This window comes from Rutidosis leptorrhynchoides, chromosome 2 (genome assembly GCF_046630445.1).
Source record: "Rutidosis leptorrhynchoides isolate AG116_Rl617_1_P2 chromosome 2, CSIRO_AGI_Rlap_v1, whole genome shotgun sequence".
Classification (NCBI taxonomy): Eukaryota; Viridiplantae; Streptophyta; class Magnoliopsida; order Asterales; family Asteraceae; genus Rutidosis; species Rutidosis leptorrhynchoides.
Window position 1 is genome coordinate 572107335 of NC_092334.1, and position 8052 is coordinate 572115386.

Consider the following 8052-nt stretch of genomic DNA (forward strand, 5'->3'; position numbering starts at 1 on the left):
TATATTGTGATCTTAACATAGATTTCCACCATATAAAGAAAAACAAATTGTTGATTATTTGCAGGATAGAACACAGCATTTGATTTGATTGAACAACATTTGTTTGTACTTTGTGCTAATATTGATGATGAACTTCATATCAACTTCCGAAATCTCTAACTTATGTTGTGCAGGCTGTTGTTATATTGCTGGAGGGATTTACAAGATAGGAGCTGCTTCACCTTTCTGATTACTAATCTTTTTACTTATGTTGTGCAGGCTGTTATATTGCTGGAAATGATGTAGACAATCTTTTACTGATCCAAATGAGTACAGGTGTCTTCTTTTATTTTTTATATTCTAACAATGAGTTCATGGATAACGGATCACTTCATCAGCACCTTCATGCCAACCTGATAGCTTATAAGACGAATTTAGAGTTCCATCTTGGATTACGTGTCCACATGTGACGTCGTCTCAGCGGAGAAAATCATGGTTTCGGAGGCCAGATGTTGATCTGAAGATTTAGAAGAACAAAACCTTGGTTGATGAATTGAGGAGATTGGAAGAAGAGATTGGACCTGCTTCACCAGTCACCACAAGACCATATATGTACTTGCAGCATATGGTGGAAGGCATATGAAAATGTAAGATTTTGAGTCAATTTTATTGTATTTAGACAGAATGATAAACAAATGTTCTTGAAATTTAGTGGTCTTAAATAGGGTGTTTTGTTCATTGCTTGTTGCAATCCAAAATCCAGTGGAATGTAAATATAAATTTCTGTTGATAGCTTTTCAGTTTATGGAGATGATTACTGTTTATAATCATTTGACTAAATTTGTTTGAAAAAAAATCTAGTTTGATTATGTGGGTATATTTAAAAAAGTATGAAGAATGAAAATGTTAACTTGTCACACGTTCAAACCAGGCGTTTAACTTTTGTTCATTGCATTTTTCTGCTTTCTATTTTGTAATGCGGTTCCTTTCACTTTCCGGGTCTTCGTACTACTAATACAATACTATCGCGATTGTAAAAACAAAACGGGTAATGGTATTGCCCGAAGTAACAAATTTATGGACGTAATGAAAATCTTCTTCTCTGGTCTAACACTTGACAGAAAATCCGCTCTTTTGTATAAGAAAAACAAAAACAGAATATACAGTAACGCACATATCAACAGGTCTTTTTATTTTACTGAAAGTAAAGATAATTAGGTGTTGCAGCAGTAATTCAAGAACCATAATCATGTGATACATTTATATACCATGTGTTATCCAAAATGGACTCTCTACAGAGTTAATTCAGTATCAGTAATTTCATTAACCACACTTGTAGATATGATTTTTGAAATGAGTTCTTACAGTGCAGTATAACATGTTTGAAGTTCCGACTAGGCTGCATAAGGCTTCTTCTGCTAAAAACCACACACACTTACTCTTTTGACTCCAAGTAGTTCCTTCATTAAACCGTTTGGAACGTATTGCGACATCGTTCTCTTTGCTGAACTCAGATGCCAAGCAATCCCACTCTGCATCTCTAAGAAACGTAAAATTTTAGTGTACTTTTTCTACTGGGATTATATTTTTGGAGGCCGCACAAGTATATATTTTTGATTTTATAGGCTGCTCGTATTTAAAAACGACTCTATAGGCCACTCAAACTTATACTGTAGTTTGTTGCTTTTCGACCAAATCAAGCCATAAACCTAAATGAAAATAAAAAAAAAATGCGCTCGTGTTTGAGAAAAAATAAACATCATTGTCTTTTTACAAGGTGTTTTTTTTTGTCGGATTTGGTCAAACTGTAACAAGTTACAAGTTTGGGTAGCTTATAAAGTCGTTTTAAATACGAGTGAGACTATATATTTGACTGGCTTCTAATTATATCCCTTTTCTATTCATACAACATCAACTAAGAACTTGTTAATTTTTTATTTTATTTTATTCTTATGATCAGAGATTACATTTTCTGACCATACTACTGATTAACAAAGTTTGTCTGATCATATACAATAAATCATACAGTATGATCATATATTGAGACAAGTGAGATTTCAAGCACAATTTTTCCCTATACATTGTTGGTACACATTTCCTGCTTTCCACAACCTACATGCTCTAGGTACAATCTTTATCAACTCAATCCCACAATAACTTGTTCCTAGAAGCATATACAGTATATATACAATTATCTTTCTTATTGCTTTATTTTTATTTTATCTTGTACTCCGTAACTGTAATTGTAATTGCTGAGGATACCCTGTCTTCTTTTGTTTCTTTCTTTCTATTATTTCATTTTTCTTTTCTAAGTTGTATTTAGATTTACTTTACTATCTTCAAGTATTACATGTTCGATCTTATCCTTGTTCATTAATAGCCAAATATTCAGATTGCAGGAATTAGTCGGATCGTTCCATATACAAGTGTTTTAAAGCTAACTAACTGTAGTTTTATTTTCTAAGAATGTTTTGTATGAAGGATATGCATAATGTTTTGTATGAAGGATATGCATATATAGAAATAGAGAGAAAATAATCTCATGATTATGTAGAATTATACCACGGTAGTATTCAAGATGCAGAATGGGGAACAAAGAGATGCCCACCTTCATTCTGAGGATCCTCTCCTACTTGCATTACAGCAATCTTTCAGCATTGATCAGTCGTTAATGCTCTTGAGTCTTTAGATGCCCCTGAGATGTTCGATGAAATGTCTAAGATAAACTTACTTTATCAGAGCCGAGCCGAGTCAATAATCTAGTAAGTTTTTTATATGCAAGAATTTCACGATATTAAAACAATCATGCATAGATGAAATTGGTTTACACAATACAACCATAATTAGGCATATGTTCATATATAGAAACGGAGAGAGATACTGACCATCATATTTCAATTTTGGGGATATGGTAGATGAGGGGCCAATAGTTGTAGAATCCTCTTCTAGTTTTGCTACACCTTTTTTCTAACTTTTGACATCCTTCTACTCTCAAACTGAGAAGTGAAGGAAGTAACATTTCTGGTAGATCTTTCATCTTTGGGCAACTCCTAATTTCAAGATGTTGGAGGGAGGTGAGGTGTTGCAGGCCCCTTGAAATTGTTTCCAATTCCTCAAAATGAATTATGCTAAGAGAAGTAAGAGATGATGGAAGAAGATGATACAACTGACGACCACTAATACTTGTATCTTCATCATTTCCTCCATATAACATTAGCTCAACGAGTGAGGATGGGAAATTCTGTGGACCCCACTGATATAGGCTTCTTCAATTCACCTATTTCTAAGTATTTCAATTTGGGAGGCCACAACCCTCGAGGGAATGAACCGTTGATTCTCGGACATTTTTGAATTTGCAATCGTGTTAACGAGGTGAGATCCGGTAATTGCTTATCAGGAAACGATCTAAGACTTTTACAATCATTTATTTTTAAAGTCGTGAGATGAAGGAAGCAATTCAATTCAAGGATGAATTTCAAATCTGGTATATTGGATATAGATACATCATGAAGTAATGGCATGCCTTTGTTGATGAGCATCTCACTCTGGTCTTCTCCTTCATATCCTCCCAACTCCCTTTTCATTACTTTCTTACATTTCCCAATAGTAAGTGACTTAAGCTTCTGCCCTCCTTCTCTAGATGAAAAGGAAACATCTTTAAGTGAATCACATGATTTGATCTCTAATATCTCAATATTCTTTGGGCACATGCAACGAACCATACGCTTACAATACCGTATCTCTAGTATCCTAAGAGATGTGAGCAGATTTCCACTCATTGTATCATCATCCTCTCTCCTTCCAAGACGCACCAAATTATCACAATATGATACTTTCAACTTACTTAAACTCAAAAGGACCATACTCGCCTTTGCTTCTGATTCCCAAATGTATTTTATCTCATTACAATACCATATGCTTAATTTCTCAACTGCTCTGAGATGCTTTCCAACGCCTGTCCACACCTCATCAGTAAGACCTGAAATACTATCTACTTTTAATTCAGTCACCGATGGGGCTGCATGAACCAAACTTGTCAACAAAGTGTGATCACACTCCCTAATTTGAAGATTTCTTAGTGAAGGAAGGGATTTGAGTGACACTTTGACCAGATTAGGACAACTTCTTATAATAAGCTTCTCAAGGCATGGAAACGCATCCCGACTTTTGGTTGACCAAGACTTCCACCCTTTCATATTTTTAAATCTTAGAATTTTAAGTGAGGGGAATGTAACACCAGTACCAAAAAACTCCAAACCCACATTGTTCACCTTATCCATGCCTTCAATAGACAACTCCTCAAGTGAGTGTAACTGCCCAAGTGACGGTAAACATGTACACTTTATACAACCACGTATAGATACATTTGACAACCTAACAAAAGATGGATCCGCAACCCAATTTGGAATCTCTTTTCCTCCATATGATACTAATTTGAGTTGTTTTAAAGTATCATTACGAGGCTTCAACTCTTCCAGGGCCTTCTTTTCAAGTAGTTCCTCACGAAAAACGAAGTCATCACTCCATCTCAATTCTAAATTGCTAATCATCTTCTGCGAAAATTTTGCCTCTCGTACATCAATTGCATTTTCCACTTCATCTAGCCCTTCGATAGAGATTTCCCCGCATAAGTTTTTTAATTCTTTGAGATCACTAATTTTAAATCTGTTTCTACCTCCAATAATGATTTTGGAGAGTGTTTGTAGGTTGCCTAACTTACCAATCCCTAAGGGCATTGTATTCGGAAGTGGAGTATTCCTAATGTCAAAGTGGCGCAAATTTTTAAGCATTGAGAAGTTGTTGGGCAACTTAACTAATTTATAACAGTCAAATACGATCAATGTTTGTAAATTATAGAGTTTGCAAACATTCTCCGGTAGTTCTGTTATATGAGTTTGAGATACATTAAGATACCTCAAGTGCTTCAAACTACCAATGGTATTGGGTACCTCGTTTATCTTAAAGTTACTTAAATTTAGAACCCTTAACAATGGCATCTTTGGAAGTAGGTTAACTAGAATCTTATTAGATAAGTAGAATCTTTGCCAATCGTCTATCACCCCAATAGACGTTGCCAAAAATGTTCTCAAACTTCTAGCTTTTTCGAATGCCGTGAACTTATTATAGGCTCCATATTTCTCACGAGCAAATGACATATGACAATACTTTTCCAGTTCTTCAATTCCTTGATGCTTCTCCATCTCATTTTCTAACCTAACAAAAAACTCACCCGCAATTGATGTTGCCAAGTCATTCATCAAATCATGCATCACAAACAACGTTTTGTCATTTGGCGCATGTTGAAAAAACGACCTTGAGAGCAACTCTTCAAAACATTCATCACCAAAGTGTTCCTCTGTTGACTTCTCAAGACTCGAATGGTGCAAAAATCCTTCTGACATCCATAACAGAACCAACTCCCTCTTATCAAATATATAGTCCTTTGGAAACAAAGAGCAATATGCGAACAACCGCTTCAAACACGCAGAAAGATCATGGTAGCTTAGTCTAAGGGCGGGAACTATTCCACCTCCATCCTTTAATCTCCATATCTCATTATTTAACACTTCCTTCCAATGATCTTCTTCATTTCCTTTGGTCCTCAATAACCTCCCAAGTGCCATCAAAGCCAGAGGCAAGCCGCCACATTTTTCCACAATATCTTCACCATGTGGTTTCAGACTGTTGCAAAACACCCCGTCTCGAGCCGTCTCGACGCCCGTTGCGACGGTTTGGTGACTAGCCCGTCCCGTCTCGAAGAAAACCGTCTAATATGACAGTCAACGGTCAAAATTCGGGTCAAAGTTGAAAAAAATCAGGTCAAAGTCTCAAAAAATTCGGAAAAGTCAGAAAGTTGGTAAAATCGGTCAAATTTGTTGTATTTTAATTTGAATTTTCTGTATTATATTAACGATGATAGCAATTATGAGTACAAATTAGTCAAGTAAAGTTTTTGGCTTTAAAATATGTACACATATATACATTTATATACTTATATATTTAAAAGTCAACTTTGGTCAACGTCCGTCTCGACCCCGTCTCGAACGTCTCGACCTTTTTAGGACCCGACCGTCTCGACCCCGTCTTCACGTCTTTTGCAACCTTACTTTCAGCACTAGATGTAAATCAAAGTTATTTACACCTAATGCATGTAAAGCAAGTAAAGATAGAGCTTCCTCGTGTGACAAGCAATGAAGTTGTTCTGTGTGATTATAACCTAGCTTCTTGAGCAATTGCTCCTTCCGTGTTGTCACAATGATTTTACTTCCAGGAGCACATGCGTGAAATGGGGCAACCAGGGTTTCCCAATCCTCATAACTTTCACTCCATACATCATCCAACACTAACAGAAAACGTTTTCCCGTAAGTTTATTTTTAAGAGCTACTTGAAGTAAATTAAAATCTGCAAAATCCTTAATTATTTCATGGAACGTACTCCCCTCCGGCGAGATCACCACTTCTCTCGGACTTCCTTTCTCGCCGACCATAGATTGAAAGATAACTTTGGTTATACTAATGCTATCAAAATCATCAGAAACACAAACCCACACCTTTAGATCGAAGTGATCCTTCACCCGCTTGTCATTATACAAAAGTCTGGCTAGAGTTGTTTTTCCAACCCCGCCCATACCAACTATCGGAACAATGCTAAAGTTTCCTTTACAAGGTTCATCAGCAAGTAATTTGTGGACTAAGGCCTCTTTTTCCACTTCACGACCAAAAATACTAGACTCGTCTACCAAAGAGGTTTGTAATCTTTTATTTACGTTTACTGGCCTATCATCTTTTACAACCAAACCAAGAGCATTTTTTTCCTTTTCTAAATCTTGCAACCTACTGGTAATATGATTCAACTTGTGACTCATCATCTCACTTAATGAGAAATTTGTGAAACTAGTAGGGATATGTTTTCTTACCTTGCTGGTGAAGGCAACAGAATCTTCCTCGTTGAACTCAGTCTTCATAGCATCCGTGGCTAAACCATCAAGAATGTCATCTATGTCATAAGCCAAATGTTGGAGACTATTCAACCACCTTTTAACACTCTTATCAGTTACCTCCTTTTGAGAAGCATCATTGAGGAATTCTTGGATCTCGGATAATTTCGTCTCCAACTTCTTGAGCTCGGATTGAATTCCCCGAGAGCGAACAATTTTCTTCACAGCTTCACTTGCCAACGTCTTGAGAACAACTTTGAGGAGATCATAAGCAATGATTTCAGCCATTGTTTATGATAAGTGCAGGTTTGGGTTCGATGGTGATGAAATTAGAAGAAATGGGTGTGCAGTGTAAGCAGAGATAGTGTTTTCAACCCTTGTTTATAGTACTGCTTAGTCGTTAATATATGTTAAAATATTATAGCTGTCAAACTTGACTCATAATACAAATTCGCCATCGCGACCCACTAGATCCCTACTTTAACATCTATAAATTTTATATTCTTAAAAGTAATACGCATCATAATTCATCGTCTATAATTTAACTAGTAGTGTTTAGCTGTGTCTTTTTGAAGTCGATGTTTATATATATTTTGTTAAATTTTGAAGATATTAATCCTATATTATAGCTGTCACTCTTGACTCGAACATAATTTCCCATTGCCAACCACTCCCTATTTTAACATTATGCATCATAAAGCATCATAAGTAATTAACCAGTAGTGTTTAGTTGTCTTTGTGGACAATGTTTGTATTATATATTGTTAGATATTAAAAAGTAGTTGCTTTTCAAAAAAAATAAAAAATAAAATTAGTAATCTTATACTATTGCTGTTAAACTTGACTTGAACATAATTCAGACTAGCCGTTGGCCAAAAAGAGAAAAGTGCAAGTATAAAACCATTTGGGTTTATTTCTAAGTGAACTTACACTACTACAAAACTCACTTTCCCAGACGATTTTTTTGGCGAATTACGGACGACCAGTCGTCCCGAATGGTCTTCCCGGACGACATGTAGTCCCCAAAGAGTCGTCCGAGAAGCTTCGTCCCAGAATGTTTTTCCGGACGATTGGTGCCTTTTTCCTGGACGATCGTGGGCCACTTTGACTTTCAAACATGACGATTGTGGACGAC

At 36.0% G+C, this 8052-nt stretch overlaps 1 pseudogene; it reads right to left on the reverse strand.

The window, feature by feature from the left end:
- Positions 1-865: 865 nt before the first annotated feature.
- On the reverse strand, positions 866-7205 carry LOC139893193 (putative disease resistance RPP13-like protein 1; annotated as a pseudogene).
- Between the last annotated feature and the right edge of the window lie 847 nt (positions 7206-8052).